This window comes from Pseudophryne corroboree, chromosome 1, assembly GCF_028390025.1.
Source record: "Pseudophryne corroboree isolate aPseCor3 chromosome 1, aPseCor3.hap2, whole genome shotgun sequence".
NCBI lineage: Eukaryota > Metazoa > Chordata > Amphibia > Anura > Myobatrachidae > Pseudophryne > Pseudophryne corroboree.
In genome coordinates, this window is record NC_086444.1 from 576,663,241 (window position 1) to 576,685,345 (window position 22,105).

The following is a 22,105-nucleotide window of genomic DNA, read 5'->3' on the forward strand; positions in this document are numbered from 1 at the left end:
ACATGACGCAAAGAAAAAAAGAGGCGCAATGAGGTAGCTGTGTGAGTAAGCTAAGCGACCCTAGTGGCCGACACAAACACCTGGCCCATCTAGGAGTGGCACTGCAGTGTCACGCAGGATGGCCCTTCCAAAAAACACTCCCCAAACAGCACATGACGCAAAGAAAAAAAGAGGCGCAATGAGGTAGCTGTGTGAGTAAGATAAGCGACCCTAGTGGCCGACACAAACACCGGGCCCATCTAGGAGTGGCACTGCAGTGTCACGCAGGATGGCCCTTCCAAAAAACACTCCCCAAACAGCACATGACGCAAAGAAAAAAAGAGGCGCAATGAGGTAGCTGTGTGAGTAAGATAAGCGACCCTAGTGGCCGACACAAACACCGGGCCCATCTAGGAGTGGCACTGCAGTGTCACGCAGGATGGCCCTTCCAAAAAACACTCCCCAAACAGCACATGACGCAAAGAAAAAAAGAGGCGCAATGAGGTAGCTGTGTGAGTAAGCTAAGCGACCCTAGTGGCCGACACAAACACCTGGCCCATCTAGGAGTGGCACTGCAGTGTCACGCAGGATGGCCCTTCCAAAAAACACTCCCCAAACAGCACATGACGCAAAGAAAAATTAAAGAAAAAAGAGGTGCAAGATGGAATTGTCCTTGGGCCCTCCCACCCACCCTTATGTTGTATAAACAGGACATGCACACTTTAACCAACCCATCATTTCAGTGACAGGGTCTGCCACACGACTGTGACTGAAATGACGGGTTGGTTTGGACCCCCACCAAAAAAGAAGCAATTAATCTCTCCTTGCACAAACTGGCTCTACAGAGGCAAGATGTCCACCTCATCATCATCCTCCGATATATCACCGTGTACATCCCCCTCCTCACAGATTATCAATTCGTCCCCACTGGAATCCACCATCTCAGCTCCCTGTGTACTTTGTGGAGGCAATTGCTGCTGGTCAATGTCTCCACGGAGGAATTGATTATAATTCATTTTAATGAACATCATCTTCTCCACATTTTCTGGAAGTAACCTCGTACGCCGATTGCTGACAAGGTGAGCGGCGGCACTAAACACTCTTTCGGAGTACACACTTGTGGGAGGGCAACTTAGGTAGAATAAAGCCAGTTTGTGCAAGGGCCTCCAACTTGCCTCTTTTTCCTGCCAGTATAAGTACGGACTGTGTGACGTGCCTACTTGGATGCGGTCACTCATATAATCCTCCACCATTCTTTCAATGGGGAGAGAATCATATGCAGTGACAGTAGACGACATGTCCGTAATCGTTGACAGGTCCTTCAGTCCGGACCAGATGTCAGCATCAGCAGTCGCTCCAGACTGCCCAGCATCACCGCCAGCGGGTGGGCTCGGAATTCTGAGCCTTTTCCTCGCACCCCCAGTTGCGGGAGAATGTGAAGGAGGAGATGTTGACAGGTCGCGTTCCGCTTGACTTAACAATTTTCTCACCAGCAGGTCTTTGAACCCCAGCAGACTTGTGTCTGCCGGAAAGAGAGATCCAAGGTAGGTTTTAAATCTAGGATCGAGCACGGTGGCCAAAATGTAGTGCTCTGATTTCAACAGATTGACCACCCGTGAATCCTTGTTAAGCGAATTAAGGGCTCCATCCACAAGTCCCACATGCCTAGCGGAATCGCTCCGTGTTAGCTCCTCCTTCAATGTCTCCAGCTTCTTCTGCAAAAGCCTGATGAGGGGAATGACCTGACTCAGGCTGGCAGTGTCTGAACTGACTTCACGTGTGGCAAGTTCAAAGGGCAGCAGAACCTTACACAACGTTGAAATCATTCTCCACTGCGCTTGAGACAGGTGCATTCCACCTCCTATATCGTGCTGAATTGTATAGGCTTGAATGGCCTTTTGCTGCTCCTCCAACCTCTGAAGCATATAGAGGGTTGAATTCCACCTCGTTACCACTTCTTGCTTCAGATGATGGCAGGGCAGGTTCAGGCGTTTTTGGTGTTGCTCCAGTCTTCTGTACGTGGTGCCTGTACGCCGAAAGTGTCCCGCAATTCTTCTGGCCACCGACAGCATCTCTTGCACGCCCCTGTCGTTTTTTTAAAAATTCTGCACCACCAAATTCAAGGTATGTGCAAAACATGGGACGTGCTGGAATTTGCCCAGATTTAATGCACACACAATATTGCTGGCGTTGTCCGATGCCACAAATCGACAGGAGAGTCCAATTGGGGTAAGCCATTCCGCGATGATCTTCCTCAGTTGCCGTAAGAGGTTTTCAGCTGTGTGCGTATTCTGGAAACCGGTGATACAAAGCGTAGCCTGCCTAGGAAAGAGTTGGCGTTTGCGAGATGCTGCTACTGGTGCCGCCGCCGCTGTTCTTGCGGCGGGAGTCCATACATCTACCCAGTGGGCTGTCACAGTCATATAGTCCTGACCCTGCCCTGCTCCACTTGTCCACATGTCCGTGGTTAAGTGGACATTGGGTACAGCTGCATTTTTTAGGACACTGGTGACTCTTTTTCTGAGGTCTGTGTACATTTTCGGTATCGCCTGCCTAGAGAAATGGAACCTAGATGGTATTTGGTACCGGGGACACAGTACCTCCAACAAGTCTCTAGTTGGCTCTGCAGTAATGATGGATACCGGAACCACGTTTCTCACCACCCAGGATGCCAAGGCCTCAGTTATCCGCTTTGCAGCAGGATGACTGCTGTGATATTTCATCTTCCTCGCAAAGGACTGTTGGACAGTCAATTGCTTGGTGGAAGTAGTAAAAGTGGTCTTACGATTTCCCCTCTGGGATGACCATCGACTCCCAGCAGCAACAACAGCAGCGCCAGCAGCAGTAGGCGTTACACGCAAGGATGCATCGGAGGAATCCCAGGCAGGAGAGGAATCGTCAGAATTGCCAGTGACATGGCCTGCAGGACTATTTGCATTCCTGGGGAAGGAGGAAATTGACACTGAGGGAGTTGGTGGGGTGGTTTGCGTGAGCTTGGTTACAAGAGGAAGGGATTTACTGGTCAGTGGACTGCTTCCGCTGTCGCCCAAAGTTTTTGAACTTGTCACTGACTTATTATGAATGCGCTGCAGGTGACGTATAAGGGAGGATGTTCCGAGGTGGTTAACGTCCTTACCCCTACTTATTACAGCTTGACAAAGGCAACACACGGCTTGACAAATGTTGTCCGCATTTCTGTTGAAATACTTCCACACCGAAGAGCTGATTTGTTTGGTATTTTCACCAGGCATGTCAACGGCCATATTCCTCCCACGGACAACAGGTGTCTCCCCGGGTGCCTGACTTAAACAAACCACCTCACCATCAGAATCCTCCTTGTCAATTTCCTCCCCAGCGCCAGCAACACCCATATCCTCCTCATCCTGGTGTACTTCAACACTGACATTTTCAATCTGACTATCAGGAACTGGACTGCGGGTGCTCCTTCCAGCACTTGCAGGGGGCGTGCAAATGGTGGAAGACGCATGCTCTTCACGTCCAGTGTTGGGAAGGTCAGGCATCGCAACCGACACAATTGGACTCTCCTTGTGGATTTGGGATTTCGAAGAACGCACAGTTCTTTGCGGTGCTTTTGCCAGCTTGAGTCTTTTCATTTTTCTAGCGAGAGGCTGAGTGCTTCCATCCTCATGTAAAGCTGAACCACTAGCCATGAACATAGGCCAGGGCCTCAGCCGTTCCTTGCCACTCCGTGTGGTAAATGGCATATTGGCAAGTTTACGCTTCTCCTCCGACAATTTTATTTTAGATTTTGGAGTCCTTTTTTTACTGATATTTGGTGTTTTGGATTTTACATGCTCTGTCCTATGACATTGGGCATCGGCCTTGGCACACGACGTTGCTGGCATTTCATCATCTCGGCCATGACTAGTGGCAGCAGCTTCAGCACGAGGTGGAAGTGGATCTTGATCTTTCCCTAATTTTGGAACCTCAACATTTTTGTTCTCCATATTTTAATAGGCACAACTAAAAGGCACCTCAGGTAAACAATGGAGATGGATGGATACTAGTATACTTATGGATGGACGAGCGACTGCCGACACAGAGGTAGCTACAGCCGTGGACTACCGTACTGTGTCTGCTGCTAATATAGACTGGATGATAATGAGATGAAATCAATATATATATATATATAATATCACTAGTACTGCAGCCGGACAGGTATATATATTTATTATGTAATGACTGATGACGGACCTGCTGGACACTGTCAGCTCAGCAGCACCGCAGACTGCTACAGTAAGCTACTATAGTAGTATGAATAAAGAAGAAAGAAAAAAAAAAAACCACGGGTAGGTGGTATACAATTATGGATGGACGAGCGACTGCCGACACAGAGGTAGCTACAGCCGTGGACTACCGTACTGTGTCTGCTGCTAATATAGACTGGATGATAATGAGATGAAATCAATATATATATATATATAATATCACACTAGTACTGCAGCCGGACAGGTAGATATATTTATTATGTAATGACTGATGACGGACCTGCTGGACACTGTCAGCTCAGCAGCACCGCAGACTGCTACAGTAAGCTACTATAGTAGTATGTATAAAGAAGAAAGAAAAAAAAAACAAACCACGGGTAGGTGGTATACAATTAAGGATGGACGAGCGACTGCCGACACAGAGGTAGCTACAGCCGTGGACTACCGTACTGTGTCTGCTGCTAATATAGACTGGATGATAATGAGATGAAATCAATATATATATATATATAATATCACACTAGTACTGCAGCCGGACAGGTAGATATATTTATTATGTAATGACTGATGACGGACCTGCTGGACACTGTCAGCTCAGCAGCACCGCAGACTGCTACAGTAAGCTACTATAGTAGTATGTATAAAGAAGAAAGAAAAAAAAAAAAAACCACGGGTAGGTGGTATACAATTATGGATGGACGAGCGACTGCCGACACAGAGGTAGCTACAGCCGTGGACTACCGTACTGTGTCTGCTGCTAATATAGACTGGATGATAATGAGATGAAATCAATATATATATATATATATATATAATATCACACTAGTACTGCAGCCGGACAGGTAGATATATTTATTATGTAATGACTGATGACGGACCTGCTGGACACTGTCAGCTCAGCAGCACCGCAGACTGCTACAGTAAGCTACTATAGTAGTATGTATAAAGAAGAAAGAAAGAAAAAAAAACCACGGGTAGGTGGTATACAATTATGGATGGACGAGCGACTGCCGACACAGAGGTAGCTACAGCCGTGGACTACTGTACTGTGTCTGCTGCTAATATAGACTGGATGATAATGAGATGAAATCAATATATATATATATATATATAATATCACACTAGTACTGCAGCCGGACAGGTAGATATATTTATTATGTAATGACTGATGACGGACCTGCTGGACACTGTCAGCTCAGCAGCACCGCAGACTGCTACAGTAAGCTACTATAGTAGTATGTATAAAGAAGAAAGAAAAAAAAAAAAAAACACGGGTAGGTGGTATACAATTATGGATGGACGAGCGACTGCCGACACAGAGGTAGCTACAGCCGTGGACTACCGTACTGTGTCTGCTGCTAATATAGACTGGATGATAATGAGATGAAATCAATATATATATATATATAATATCACTAGTACTGCAGCCGGACAGGTATATATATTTATTATGTAATGACTGATGACGGACCTGCTGGACACTGTCAGCTCAGCAGCACCGCAGACTGCTACAGTAAGCTACTATAGTAGTATGTATAAAGAAGAAGAAAGAAAAAGAAAAAAAACGGGTTGGTGGTATACAATATTATATATATATTATATACAATTTTATATATATATATATATATATTAAACTGGTGGTGATTATTAAACTGGTGGTCAGGTCACTGGTCACACTATCAGCAACTTGCAAGTAGTACTCCTAAGCAGACAATCACAATATATATTATACTGGTGGTCAGTGTGGTCACAATGGCAGTGTGGCACTCTGGCAGCAAAAGTGTGCACTGTACGTTATATGTACTCCTGAGTCCTGCTCTCAGACTCTAACTGCTCCCCACTGTCAGTGTCTCCCCCACAAGTCAGATATACATTATACAGTCACACTATCTATCTATCACTTCAGCAAGTAGTAGTACTCCTCCTAATGCTCCCCAAAATTACTACTGTGTCTCTCTCTACTCTAGTCTCACTCTCTTCTCTATAAACGGAGAGGACGCCAGCCACGTCCTCTCCCTATGAATCTCAATGCACGTGTGAAAATGGCGGCGACGCGCGGCTCCTTATATAGAATCCGAGTCTCGCGATAGAATCCGAGCCTCGCGACAATCCGACAGCGGGATGATGACGTTCGGGCGCGCTCGGGTTAACCGAGCAAGGCGGGAAGATCCGAGTCGCTCGGCCCCGTGTAAAAAAAAATGAAGTTCGGGCGGGTTCGGATTCCGAGGAACCGAACCCGCTCATCTCTAGTTCAAACACTATTGCTAAATTCTACAAGTTTGATACCCTGGCTGATGAGGACCTAGCATTTGCTCAGTCGGTGCTACAGAGTCATCCGCACTCTCCCGCCCGATTGGGAGCTTTTGGTGTAAACCCCATGGTCCTTACGGAGTCCCCAGCATCCTCTAGGACGTAAGAGAAAATAAGATTTTAAACCTACCGGTAAATCTTTTTCTCCTAGTCCGTAGAGGATGCTGGGCGCCCGTCCCAGTGCGGAAAATCTGCAAGACTTGTATATAGTTATTGCTTACATAAGGGTTATGTTACAGTTGGAATCGGTCTTGGACCGATGCTGTTGGATGTTCATACTGTTAACTGGTTTTGGGTATTCCAGGTTATATGGTATGATTGGTGTGGGCTGGTATGAATCTTGCCCTGAGATTAACAAAATCCTTTCCTCATATTGTCCATCTCCTCTGGGCACAGTTATCTAACTGAGGTCTGGAGGAGGGGCATAGAGGGAGGAGCCAGTGCACACCCATACTAAAAGTTATTTATAGGTGCCCATGTCTCCTGCGGAGCCCATCTATACCCCATGGTCCTTACGGAGTCCCCAGCATCCTCTACGGACTAGGAGAAAAAGATTTACTGGTAGGTTTAAAAATCTTATTTTCTATCTCAAAACATGGCAATATGTATATAACAATTTATCATAGACAGTAAAGAAACATTTGTCTCATATCAGCATAATGAGCATTACAATGTAACCAAGCTCCACTTTATACTTTGTATCTTTATCAGAACAGATTTCAGATGTTGCTTTGTTAGTGAAATTTGCAGGCTATCGCCACAGAGTCTCTTTATCCAGTTACAAAGATAATAAGTATTCAGTGTTCCATGCAGCTTTTATAGATCTTAAAACATAGTCTCTGCTATTGCAGTTATTAATTGGTTAGCATGCAGGATTTTTAAAGCAGTTTTTCTTTGGAAAGAGCAGGCTTGTTCATGCAAAGCAGTTATTAATTAAGCATGGCCATGTTAATACATATATATTAAAACATCCTCCTCCTGGGTTGTATAGATTTCAAGTGCCGGCTCTGGTGCTTCAAACCTTCTCAGCAAGCCTTATCTGGAGATCAAGTAGAAATTCCCCAGTCGTGAGGCAAGTTGTTTTTGCCTGGTTTATCAATTAGGTGCTCAGGATCAGCTTTTAAAACTTTTAAAAGACGCGTTTCCCCGCCTGTGTATTCATGTCAGTGGCTTCCTCAGATCTAACTCCTAGATTCCGGTGCAGCCGAGAACATCATCACCTCAGCCATTGTCATACAATCTAAAGTTCAAACCGTGCCTCTGGAAGTAGCAGTTGCTGTTACAGCAGTGGATGGAAGTCAAATTCCAGACGGCATAATCACTCATCGAACCGTATGTCTCAAGATGAAAATTGGTGTGCTCCATTCTGAATATATTTCCTTCCTCGTGATTCCCAAAGCCTCTCATATGTGATATTTGGATTACCTTGGCTGCAGAAACATAATCCACAATTCAACTGGCAAACTATGGAAATTATTTTGTGGGGAGAATATTGTTCCAAGGACTGTTTAGCTTCAGTTAAACCCCTACGGTCAGTCGGTCTTCCCGAGTTACCTTCAGTCTATCAATCTTTTGTGGATGTCTTCAGTAAACAAGCGGCTGACTCCTTACCCCCTCATCGTAAATGGGACTGCCCAATCGATTTGGTGCCAGGCAAAATACCTCATAGGGGGCGAATTTATCCACTGTCCATCCTGGAGACTCAAGCTATGTCTGAGTATATACAAGAGAATTTATCCAAAGAATTTATTAGACCATCTTCACCTGCAGGAGCCAGATTCTTCTTCATAAAGAAGATAGACGTTGGTTTACGACCATGCATAGATTATCGCAGACTTAATGAGATCACTGTGAAGAACAAGTACCCATTGCCGTTAATTCCAGAATTATTAGACCGGGTAAAGGGAGCTACTGTGTTTACAAAATGAGATCTTCGTGGAGCCTACAATTTAATTTGCATCCGTGCAGGGGACGAATGGAAGACTGCCTTTAATACCCGGGATGGGAATTATGAATATCTTGTAATGCCTTTTGGTCTTTGTAATGCTCCTGCAGTTTTCCAAAGCTATGTGAACAAACTTTTTCGAGATCTTCTCTACAAGTTTTTAGTAGTGTACTTGGATTATATCTTTATATTCTCCAAGGATCTGAAGTCTCACCATCACCAAGTTAAAGAGGTACTGACCCACCTGAGGAAAAATCTACTATATTGTAAGTTGGAGAAGTGTACATTTGAAGTATCTTCTATACCGTTCATTGGTTACATAATTTCCAGATAAGAGCTATGTATGGATCCTGTAAATATACAAGCTATCCAAGACTGGTCCACTCCTACGACTCTTAAGGGGATTCAGCGACTCCTTGGCTTCGCTAATCTTTATAGGAATTCATTAAGAATTACTCTACGTTGGCCGCTCCCATCACAGCCCTGACTTGCAAGGGAGCAAATCCTACGAACTGGTCTTCTGAAGCAATCAAAGCCTTCTCCGATTTAAAGCAAGCCTTTGTGTCAGCTCCCATTCTTCGACAGCCAGATTTGAACCGTCCCTTTCTAATGGAGGTAGACGCATCTACGGAAGCAGTGGGAGCTGTGTTGTCACAAGTCTTTAAAGATAAAAAAGTCCATCTCTGCAGATAGTTCTCCCATAAGTTCCTTCTGGCCGAAAGTAATTATGCTATTGGGGAGCGGAATAACGTGCCATCAAATTGACGTTTGAGGAGTGGAGATACCTTCTAGAGGGAGCACAACACCCTTTTACATTATATACTGATCATAAGAATCTTCGCTATCTGCAGTCGGCTCAGTGTTTGAATCCACGACAAGCTCGATGGGCTCTTTTCTTCACCCAGTTTAATTTTAAGATCACCTATTGTCCAGGGTCTCAAAACAAAAAAGCAGATGCCCTTTCTCAGTCTTTCAATTCTTCTGAATCAAATTATGCTACCGCGAATCAAGCCATTGTGAGTCCTACATCCTTTTTAACGACTCAAACGTCTTCAGTCCAAGTTCCTCCACCTGGCAAAACCTTTGTCACCACAAATCTTCGAAAACAACTACTTACTTGGGCTCACTCATCATCCTTCATGGGTCATCCTGGGGTCCTAAAGACTCTCAAATTTATTCAACAGTCTTACTGGCGGCAACGTCTCAAAACTGATGTTCGAGAGTTTATAGCAGCATGTCCTAAATGTGCCCAACATAATTGTCCAAGGAGTTACATAGTAACTAAGGTTGAAAAAAGACAATTGTCCATTGAGTTCAACCTATTTGTGGTCTCCTATGCAGTCTTATTATAGGACTAGTTATTTTTATGTTAGGAATAGTTAAATTAACTATAATGCGTGCCTATGCACCATAACCCTGAATATCTTTATCCAATAGGAATTTATCTAACCCATTCTTAAAGGTGTTGACTGAGTCCACAGTTACTAATCTCTCAGGCAGGGAATTCCAAACACGTATTGTCCTTACTGTGAAAAAACCTTTTCGCCTCAATGTGCGGAAACTTCTCTCCTCTAACCTAAGCGAGTGACCATGTGTTCTCTGTGCTGATCTTATAGAAAACAGGTTCCTCCCAAGCTCTGTGTATTGACCCCTTATATATTTGTAGATGTTGATCATGTCCCCTCTTAGGGGTATATTTACTAAAATTCGTATTTTTCAGAATGAGGTTAAAGTTCAAACACGAATGACATCGAAAGTGTAAATTTGCAACTTTTTGAATTTATTACGACTAATTTCTAAGCTGTCGTATTCTGCATTTTCGTGTTTTCCGATGTCGATGTCATTCGTATTTTTTGGCAGTGTTTTACGGGAGTGAATAGTAAAACACTGTCGACATTAACACAATGAATCTCGGCCGGATCTGTGAGATCCGTGCAGGGCTTCATTGTGCACCTTTCGTAAAAAAAAAAAAAATTGTTAAAAAGCACAAAAAAAAATGCGTGGGGTCCCCCCTCCCCTAAGCAAAACCAGCCTCGGGCTCTTTGAGCCGGTCCTGGTTCACAAAATATGGGGGGGAAATGACAGGGGTTCCCCCATATTTCATAAACCAGCACCGGGCTCTGCGCCTGGTCCTGGCTCCAAAAATACAGGGGACAAAAAGCGTAGGGGTCCCCCGTATTTTTGAAACCAGCACCGGGCTCCACTAGCCAGGTACATAATGCCACAGCCGGGGGATACTTTTATACTGGTCCCGGCGGCCCTGGCATTACATACCCAACTAGTCACCCCTGGCCGGGGTACCCTGGAGGAGTGGGAACCCCTTAAATCAAGGGGTCCCCCCCCCTCCAGCCACCCAAGGACCAGGGGTGAAGCCCGAGGCTGTCCCCCCCCCCCATCCAAGGGCGGTGGATGGGGGGCTGATAGCCTTTTGTAAAAAATGTGAATATTGTTTTCAGTAGCAGTACTACAAGTCCTAGCAAGACTCCCCGCAAGCTGATACTTGGAGACCCACAAGTACCAGCATGCGGTGGAAAACCGGGCCCGCTGGTACCTGTAGTACTACTACTAAAAAAATATCCCCCAAAAAACAGGACACACACACCGTGACAGTATAAGTTTATTACATACATGCACACCTCCAAACATACATACTTACCTATGTTCCCACGAGGCTCAGTCCTTTTCTCCATGTAGAATCCTTGGGGTACCTGTGAAAAAATTATACTCACATAATCCAGGGTATCTTGTTTTCTTTGTATAATCCACGTACTTTGCAAAACAAAAAAACGGAAACCCGACCACGCACTGAAAGAGGACCCATGTTTACACATGGGACCCCTTTCCCCGTCTGCAGGGACCCCCCTGACTCCTGTCAAAGAGGGTCCCTTCAGCCAATCAGGGAGCGCCACGTCGTGTCACTCTCCTGATTGGCTGTGTGCTCCTGTAGTGTCTGTCAGGCAGCACACGGCAGAGATACAATGTAGCGCCTATGCGCTCCATTGTTTACAATGGTGGGAACTTTGCGGGCAGCGGTGAGGTTACTTTCGGTCAACCGCTGACCGCAAAGTTCCCACCATTGGATACAATGGAGCGCATAGGCGCTACATTGAATCTTCACTGCACAGCCTCACTGACACTACAGGAGGTCACAGCCAATCAGGAGGGTGCCACGACGTGGCGCTCCCTGATTGGCTGAAGGGACCCTCTTTGACAGGAGTCAGGGGGGGTCCCTGCAGACGGGGAAAGGGGTCCCATGTGTAAACATGGGTCCCCTTTCAGTGCGTGGATCGGGTATGCAGTTTGTTTTTTTGCCAAGTACATGGATTATAAAAAAAGAACAGGACACACTGGATTTAGGTGAGTATAATTTTATTTTCAGGTACCCTGGAATCGACGTCGAGACGTGGGCCGAGTCGGCAGATGAACATAGGTAAGTATGTGTGTGTCGGAATGTATGTAATAAAGTTGTACTTTCAAGGTGTGTGTGTACTGTTTTTATGTGGGTATTTTTTTTGCAGAAGAACTATAGGTACCTGCGGGCCCGTTTAACCCCCGCATGCTGGTACTTGTGGTTCTCCAAGCACCAGCTTGCGGGGGAGGCTTGCAGGGACTTGTAGTTCTTGTGCAAAAAACAATATTCTGTTATTTTACACTTGGCTATCAGCCCCCCATCCGCAGCCCATGGATGGGGGGGACAGCTTCGGGCTTCACCCCTGGCCCTTGGGTGGCTGGAGGGGGAGGGACCCCTTGCTTTAAGGGGTTCCCACTCCTCCAGGGTACCCCGGCCAGGGATTACTAGTTAGTGATTTAATGCCAGGGCCGCAGGGACCTATATAAAAGTGTCCCCCGGCTGTGGCATTATCTCTCTGACTAGTGGAGCCCGGTGCTGGTGTATAAAATACGGGGGACCCCTACGCTTTTTGTCCCCCGTATTTTTTGCACCAAGACCAGGCGCAGAGCCCGGTGCTGGTTGTTTAAATATGGGGGAACCCCAGTCATTTTTTCCCGCATATTTTTTTAACCAGGACCGGCTCAAAGAGCCCGAGGCTGGTTTTGCTTAGGAGGGGGGACCCCACGCATTTTTTTTTTACTACTTTTACACTATTTCCCACCCCTTCCCACTGATAACCATGCACGGATCTCATGGATCCGTGCATGCCTATCAGAACACTGTAAAAAAAAAAGCAGGTCTGTTTTGAAACTGTATTTTTTTACAATTTGTATTTATTCACGGCAGTGTTTGGCTATTGCCGGCAGTGTTTGTGAAATACACTTTTTAGTAAATTACCGAGTTGTATCAAAAAACAGTCGTATTTGACCGATGGTGTATTCATTCGTATTTTTTTTATTTGACTTCCAAAAAAATACGAATGCCCTCATCACTGCCGAGATTTGAGCTTAGTAAATTCCCGAGATGACACTTTGAAGAAAAAACACCATCTCGGTCAAAATCGTGAGCTTAGTAAATAAACCCCATAGTCTCCTCTATTCCAATGTAAACATGCCTAGCCTTACAAGCCTTTCCTCGTATTCCAGCGTCTACATGCCCTTGATTAGTTTGGTCGCCCGCCTCTGAACCTTTTCTAGCTCCAGGATATCCTTTTTGTAATGTGGTGCCCAAAATTGCACACAGTATTCAAGATGTGGCCTCACTAGTGATTTATATAATGGGAGTATAATACTCTCGTCCCTAGCATCAATTCCCTGTTTTATGGATACTAATATCTTATTAGCCTTCTTTGCTGCACTCCTACTTTGGGTACTGCTGCTTAATTTGTTATCTATGTGAACCCCTATGTCTTTCTCCAGTACAGAATCCCCTAATATTACCCCATTTAGTATGTAGGTGTAATTTTTGGTCTTGCCCCCACAGTGCATAACCTTACACTTGTCTGTGGTGAATCTCATTCTCCATTTTGCTGCCCATGCTTCCAGTTTAGTTAAGTCGTTCTGAAGAGACTCAGCATCCCCCTCCGTATTTATAACCTTACACAACTTGGTATCGTCTGCGAAAATTTACACCATGCTCTCTAGACCTACTGTTAGGTCATTGATGAAAATGTTGAACAAAAGTGGTCCAAGTACAGACCCTTGTGGCACTTAGTACTTTGGTCCAATTTGAAAATGATCCATTGACCACAACGCGCTGCTCCCTATTATCTAACAAATTACTGACCCAAGTGCATATTGTGCTCCCTAGCCCTATTTCATATAGCTTATAGATAAGAGTGCTCCTCCAGGTTTGTTACATCCGTTATCTATACCCAAACAACCATGGACTCATATCTCAATGGATTTCGTGACAGATTTACCCCCATCAAAAGGGCGGAGTACCATTTACGTGATAGTGGATCGATTTTCGAAAATGGCGCATTTCATTCCGTTAACTGAATTACCATCAGCTCCTTCACTAGCCAGATTATTCATTTCTGAGATCTTAAAGTGGCATGGCCTTCCTCAAGTGATCATCTCTGATGGGGGAACACAATTTGTAGCCAAGTTTTGGAAGTCGCTTTGTTCATCTTTAAACATTAAGTTGAATTTTTCTTCAGCATATCATCCCCAGACAGATGGACCATCTGGATGATTAGATTGACTACCTTCAATTGGCAAAATTCGCTCATAATAATCTCTTTCATTCATCTTTAGAATCTACGCCGGTTTATACTAACTTTGGTTATCATCCTCGTGTGCCAGAGTTCCATCCGTTGCCAGCTCAAGAGGTTCCAGCAGCAGATCAAGTGCTTCAATGGTTGTCTAAAATATGGAGTTGTGTGCGCAAGTCGTTGATTAAATCCACTTAATACTGGGGGGGCCCTAAAGATTAACATTTTTGGATCAGGTCTTAGGGGGTCATTTAGATCTGATCGCTGTTGTGCGTTTTTGCACAGTGGGCGATCAGATCCGAACTGCGCATGCATATGTACCGCAATGCGCAGTCGCGTCGGACAACTACAACGGGCATAGGTGGTCAGCGACGGGATGGTGCGAAGGATCCATTCGCACAGGCGTTTGCAAGGTGATTGACAGGAAGAGGCCGTTTGTGGGTGACAACTGACCGTTTTCAGGGAGTGTCCGGAAAAACGCAGACGGGCTTAAGCGTTTTCAGGGGGGATTTCTGACGTCACCTCCGGCCCCGATCAGCAGGATTCAATCGCACTGGAAGAGTAAGTCCTCGGCTGCGCAGAGACTGCACAAACTGCTTTTTAGCAGCTCAGCTACACATGTGTTCGCACACTTGCACAGCGAAAATACACTCCCCCTGCAGGCGGCGACTATCTGATTGCAGGACAGCAAAAAACGCAGCCCAGCGATCACATCTGAATGACCTCCTTAGTGCGCAAACCTTCAGTGTGCACATGAACTGGGGTGTGGCCACAAGTCACATGCCCATTTCACTTCATGCTGGGGGCATGGACATTGCTTCCCCAGCAGCCCCAGCCTCATGCGCACAGTAGTTGGGAGCATTATGTCCCTCCCATTGCTCCTGCCCACTGATGGGACAGAACCCAAAAAACAGTACTGTCCCATCACATCGTGATTGTTGGGGGTGATATGTATATGTACATATACAGTACACATACATATATACTATCATACACATGAATACAGTCACATACAGTACTTATACACATACATACTGTCACACACATATACATATGTACAGTCGCACACACAGTCACTTGCATACTGTCACATAAGTAGTCACACACATATACACATACATATGTACAGTTAGACACACATGCATACAATCACACATATATACAAACTGTCACACACAGTCATAAACATACAGTCACACACATAAACATATCCCTCTTACACATATACATAGTGTCCCCCTCCTCCCTCTCACACATATTCCTATACAGTGTCCCCTTCCTCCCTTTCACACATATGCCTATACAGTGTCCCTTTCCTCCCTTTCACACATATTCCTATACAGTGTCCCCTTCCTCCCTTTCACACATATTCCTATACAGTGTCCCCCTCCTCTCTCTCTCACACATATTTATATACGGTGTCTCCCTCCTCCCTCTCACACATATTTATATAGTGTCTCCCTCCTCCCTCTCACACATATTCATATACAGTGTCCCCCTCATCCCTCATACAGTGTCCCCCTCCTCCCTTTCACACATATTCCTATACAGTGTCCCCCTCCTCCCTCTCACACATATTCCTATACAGTGTCCCTCTCCTCCCTCATACAGTGTCCCCCTGCTCCCTTTCACACATATTCCTATACAGTGTCCCCCTCCTCCCTTTCACACATATTCCTATAGTGTCCCCCTCCTCCCTTTCACACACATTCCTATAGTGTCCCCCTCCTCCCTCATACAGTGTCCCCCTCTTCCCTTTCACACATATTCCTATAGTGTCCCCCTCCTCCCTCATACAGTGTCCCCCTCTTCCCTTTCACACATATTCCTATTCAGTGTCCCCCTCCTTCCTCTCACACATATTTATACAGTCTCCCTCCTCCCTCTTACACATATTCATATACAGTGTTCCCCTCCTCCCTCTTACACATAAACATATAGTGTCCCCCTCCTCCCTCTTACACAGTCCCCCCACTCCTCCCTCTTACCTCCCTCTAAAATCACTGGGTGGGCACTGCAGGCACACTGTATGTGTGCATCTGATCCCGTCCTGCCTCCAAGTTCTCCTCCTCTCCCATGCTGCTTGCCAAGCACCGAATGTACAGTGCCGTGAAGCCCCGCCCCCATGCCCGAACTCCACCCCTCCTCATCCTCCATCTTGTTTACTTTCATTTTCTACAGCTCGCAGTGCTGTTTTGCACTGCAGCTGTAACCAAAGCTGGGGGCCCCATTCACTGAGGGGGCCCAGGGTAACGTGCCCCTCGAGCCCTCCCCCCCCCCTTAATCCGGCTCTGGGCTGTACCAAACTACAAGGTAGAAGACCAAGTTTGGATTTCTACTCACAATCTTAAGTTCAAAGTTCCTTCTAAGAAGTTTGCTCCCATGTTTATTGGTCCATTTCCCATTGAAAAGGTACTCAACCCTGTGTCATACAAAGTCAAGTTGCCACCTTCTTTGAAAATTCCTAAAGCCTTTCATATATCATTGTTGAAACCTTCGATTCTCAATAAGTTTCACACTGCCCTGTCCAAACCTCCTAAAGTTCACTCTTTGCAGGATGAGGAATTTGAGGTTAAGGAGATTGGTCGATATGGACGTCTGCAGTTTCTTGTTAATTGGAAGGGTTATGGACTGGAGGAGAGGTCCTGGGTTTTTGCTGAAGATGTTCATGCTCCAAGACTGGTACAAAAATTTTACTCCAAGAATCCTGACAAAGATCAAAGGTGTCCGGAGTTCACCCTTAAAGGGGGGTACTATGATGAACCGATCACTCACCACTGCAGGTTCTGGGGTCCATCTGTTGCCGGTGCAGTTGCTCGTAGTGCTGTGCGGCCGTGTGGGGACATGGCATGTTCAGCGGCAGAGGTGATGCAGATTCTGGGAGCCGGGAGTGCGGGGACCGAATGGCCGAAGATGCCGCTGTGTGTCTACAGTATAGGAGGCAGCCATGTTGTTGACCAAATGAGCACCTGAGAGCACTTGTGAAACACCTGTGGGTGTTAGCCAATCCCGTGCTTGTGCTGCCTTTAAGTAGGCTGGGATTATGTTATTCTGAGCCAGTGCTTTGTTGTATCTACTCTATGCCCTAGCTCTGTGCTCTCTTCGTGATATCCTGTGTACAGTAGTCCCAGTGGTCCTGATATCGCCTCCGCTCCCAGGGATCTGCCTGCAGCCTTCACTGCAAGAGATCCACCAGCTTCCTGCTGTGCTGTCAGTTAATCACTCTCTAAGTGGCAACAAATGGAATCCCCGGAGTCCTGTGTGAGGTTTCTCTGTTTAGTGACTGCCTGCTATAATCACAGTCTGTGGAAGTTTTCACTTAATCCTGGTTCTCGATCTCTCATCATCCAGTTTAACTCATTCTTCACCATCGTCGTCTGCTGCAGTTTCACAGTGCTTCAAGTGTTATCTTCACAACTTGCAAGTATTTCATTCAATATTGTATATTCATTGTTGCTGCAATCAATTCTTCACAGCCTTCCAGTTTAACCTTTAAGCTTCAGTACAAGTCTCTACAGTTATTCATTTATGTCTACAGTATCCAGTTAACACTCCTTACAGTTTGGCACCAATCATTGCTTCATTTGGATAATTATTCTTTCATTCACAAGCCTGTTTAAACTCAGTTGTATGAACATTTCTTCAATGCATCTTTAAGACTGTTCCTGCTTATCATTATACCATTCAGTGCCATACGTCAGTATACAGATGGTGACTAATAACTGTCATTTAACTCCTTACTGGAATTGTTGCCTTTAATAAATATATGAAACTGAACTTTCTTTGTCCTTCCTGTTTTCATCATACCCCAGCACCTACACCTTTGGTTGTTCTAGGGTTAACAGATTCACAAAAACACTTGGCCCTGACACTGAGTTTATGAAAAGAGACTCAGTGCCCAAATCAGCATCTCAGTCCCCTGCCATTTGTCTACAAAAACGTACTTTGGCCCATATCCTGCAGTCTTACTCTGATGATGAAGGGTCTGACATGTAGGAGGTGGAGGTGGACTAAGAGGTGGGGAGGCTACTCTGTCACATGGAATAGAGGCTCTCATAGAGGCTATCAGAGAAGCTCTGCATATCCCTGATAAGGTGACAGAGTAGACTGAGGAATCTTATTTTAATATAAAAAAGAAATCCTCAGCCACTTTTCCTATGTCAAAGGAACTAAATACCCTGTTTGAAGAACCGTGGGTTAATCCTGATAGGAAATTTCAAATCCCTAAAAGGTTGCTATCATCTTTTCCTTTTCCTCCTGAGTATAGGAAAAAATGGGAAAATCCACCAATAGTAGATAAATCTGTATCCAGGCTGTCACGAAAAATTGTATTGCCTGTCCCGGATGCAGCCTCCCTAAAAGACACGGCTGATCGTACAATTGAGACTACACTCAAATCCTTGTATACAGCTGCTGGGGTGGCCCAGAGACCCACTACAGCATTTGGGTGGATTACTAAGGCCATCGCCAAATGGTCAGGTAACCTAATTGAGGGGTTAGATACCTTGCCTCAGGGGGAGATTATTTTACTCCTGCAACATATACAGGACTTGTCACGATCCGGGTATCTGGACGCCATTACTTACCCTTCAGATGCCTCCTAAGGCTGGCTCAGCGTTCCAGGACCGGATCCCGCTGTTCCTGAGTTTCCACATGCAGAATGTCAGAGTGGTGATTTCATCAGCCGCGGCCTCCGCTGTGCCCGCGTGGTTAAATGTGCGCTTGTCAGTCTGGCGTCTCCTGTCTCCTGTGGCCGGCGTCGCCATTACTGTTTCAATTCTCACATGGATTACAAACCAAACTTCCCTCCAAGTGTCTGCATGGGCGCAGCCATCTTGGATTTTGTCATCTGATCATTTCCACCAATCTGCTGTCTGTATTGTTGATTTGCATAATTGCCTAGCCAACCCCTTCCTTGCTGCAGGTATAAGTAAGCTGTGCCTGAGCAAGGAAGGCGTCAGTGCTTTGGTTGTCTAACCTAGTTCCAGTTTGTCTCTCTCCTGTGGTTGTCTTCCAGGTTCCAGCTCCTGTCTCCAGACTTCTGCTATAGAGACCCGCACCAGCATTCCATCTGCGGTGTAGCCTGACTCTCCGATCCATTCTGGACTCACCTGTTTCCAGTTACAACAATCACCTGCTTCCAGCCCAGCTTCCAGCAGTGTACAGCTTCTCTTAAAGGGCCGGTGTCCTTTCTGCAGTTTACCACTCTCCACCGGTATTATTATTTCACCGCTCTCAAACTCCAAACTTCATTATCAATCACCTGCTTCCAGCCCAGCTTCCAGCAGTGTACAGCTTCTCTTAAAGGGCCGGTGTCCTTTCTGCAGTTTACCACTCTCCACCGGTATTATTATTTCACCGCTCTCAAACTCCAAACTTCATTATTATTTCATCGCTCTCAAGTTCGTTTATTATTTAACTGGTTCCAGCCAGTATCCACTCCGTACCAACAACAGTCTGGTTCCAGCCAGTATCCACAGCAGCCGTTTTATCTTCAGCAGCCCAGCCTTTTCCTGGAACACCAGCTGGTACGATCCTGGGTTCTCTCCATTGCTACAGTCAGGCCTGGTAAGGACTTTCCAACTAGAAGATTATAAGAACTGTCTCACACTACCAGTGCCTGTGGCCCTTGCCACCCTGTAGTACCCAGGAATTGTATTTATCCTCTGTTGACTTTTATGTTTCCTTTACTGCTGCTGTGTTACGGAGTTTGTCATAATAAACATCATTGACTTTTATCCTGGTTGTCGTGGTCACGCCTTCGGGCAGTTATTCTACATGTTACTTACATGTCTAGGGGTCTGATACAACCTCCCAGGTTCCGTTACATCTCAGCCCCTACAACTGAGGCTGCCTCCCGTCAGCTCAGGCCCTCAGTTGTGACAGTAAGCACTGACCTAATGAATTCAGCCGGAGACCAGGATCAAGCGACCAGGCCGATGCAAGAACTGGCAGCCCGACTTGAACATCAGGAGGCTGCACAGGGCCACATCATCCGCTGTCTCCAGGATCTCTCTACACGGCTGGATGGGATTCAAACGACCCTCCGTGGACCTGGCACGTCCGGTGCGTCCACTACAGTGACACCAGCTGTAACCCCACCCACCTTACCCATTTCCAGTCCACATCTTCATCTTCCAACGCCAGCAAAATTTGATGGATCTCCAAGGTTCTGCAGGGGATTTCTCAATCAATGTGAAATCCACTTTGAGCTTCTACCTGGCAATTTCTTCAGTGACCGTACCAAAATTGCCTATATCATCTCCCTTCTCAGTGGCTCAGCCCTTGACTGGGCATCACCTTTATGGGAGAAGTCTGATCCCCTGCTATCCTCCTATACTGACTTTGTAGCTACATTCAGGCGCATCTTCGACGAGCCAGGCCGGATAACATCTGCTTCATCTGAGATTCTCCGTTTACGCCAGGGAACACGTACTGTGGGACAGTATCTTATACAGTTTAAAATCCTGGCATCCGAACTGGCATGGAACGACGAGGCCCTGTATGCTGCATTCTGGCATGGCTTATCAGAACGCATCAAGGATGAGTTAGCTACCAGAGACTTGCCCTCTAAGTTGGATGAGCTCATTTCTCTTTGCACGAAGGTTGATCTACGTTTCAGAGAGAGAGCAACCGAGCGAGGAAGATCATCTACTCCTAAATCTTCTGCTCCTCCTCCTCGTCAACCATCTCCATCCAAGGATGAGCCTATGCAAATTAGTCGTTCTCGTCTATCTCCCGCTGAGCGCCGAAGACGTCTCTCTGAGTCTCTCTGTCTCTACTGTGCAGCTCCGTCGCACACTATCAATGCCTGTCCCAAACGTCCGGGAAACTCCAGATCCTAGCTCGCCAAGGAGAGGGCCGGCTAGGAGTAATGATCTCCTCTCCATCTCCTCATGACTGTAACCTCCCAGTGTCGCTCCAAATTGCTCAACGTTACAGGAACGTCATTGCCCTCCTTGATTCCGGAGCAGCTGGGAATTTCATAACCGAAGCTTATGTTAAACGGTGGTCCCTACCCACCGAGAGACTGTCCTCGTCCATCTCTTTGACTGCCGTGGATGGCAGCAAGATTTTTGACGCAGTCATTTCCTTAAGGACTCTTCCAGTTCGTCTGAGAGTGGGAGTTCTTCATTCTGAGTATATTTCTTTTTTAGTGATTCCAAGAGCCACACATCCAGTGGTTTTAGGCCTTCCATGGCTCCGTCTCCACAACCCATCAATTGACTGGACGACTACGCAAATACTGGCATGGGGTCCCTCCTGTGCTGAGACTTGTTTAGCCAAAGTTCTTCCTGTTTGTTCTTCCTTCCCCAGGTCATCTGATGTTCCGCCTCCTCCATATCAAGACTTCACGGACGTGTTCAGTAAAGCCTCTGCTGATATCCTTCCTCCTCATAGAGAATGGGACTGCCCAATCAACCTCATTCCAGGGAAGGTTCCACCGCGAGGTCGAACTTATCCGTTGTCTCTGCCTGAGACACACTCCATGGAAGAGTACATCAAAGAGAACCTGGCGAAGGGTTTCATCCGACCATCTTCTTCTCCAGCCGGCGCAGGCTTCTTCTTCGTTAAGAAGAAAGACGGTGGTCTGCGTCCGTGCATCGACTACAGAGGTCTGAACGACATTACCGTCAAGAACCGATACCCTTTACCCCTGATTACCGAGCTCTTTGATAGAGTTAGTGGTGCAACTATTTTCACAAAGCTGGACTTGAGGGGTGCCTACAATCTCATCCGAATCCGTGAGGGTGACGAGTGGAAGACCGCCTTTAACACCCGTGACGGACATTATGAGTACCTCGTCATGCCCTTCGGATTGAGCAATGCTCCAGCAGTCTTCCAGCACTTCGTGAATGAGATTTTCAGGGACATCTTGTACCGCCATGTCGTGGTTTATCTAGACGACATCCTCATCTTTGCTAATAATCTCGAAGATCATCGTTTCTGGGTAAAAGAGGTTCTTTCCCGTCTCCGTGTCAATCACCTCTATTGTAAATTGGAGAAGTGTGTGTTTGAAGTTAAAACCATTCCGT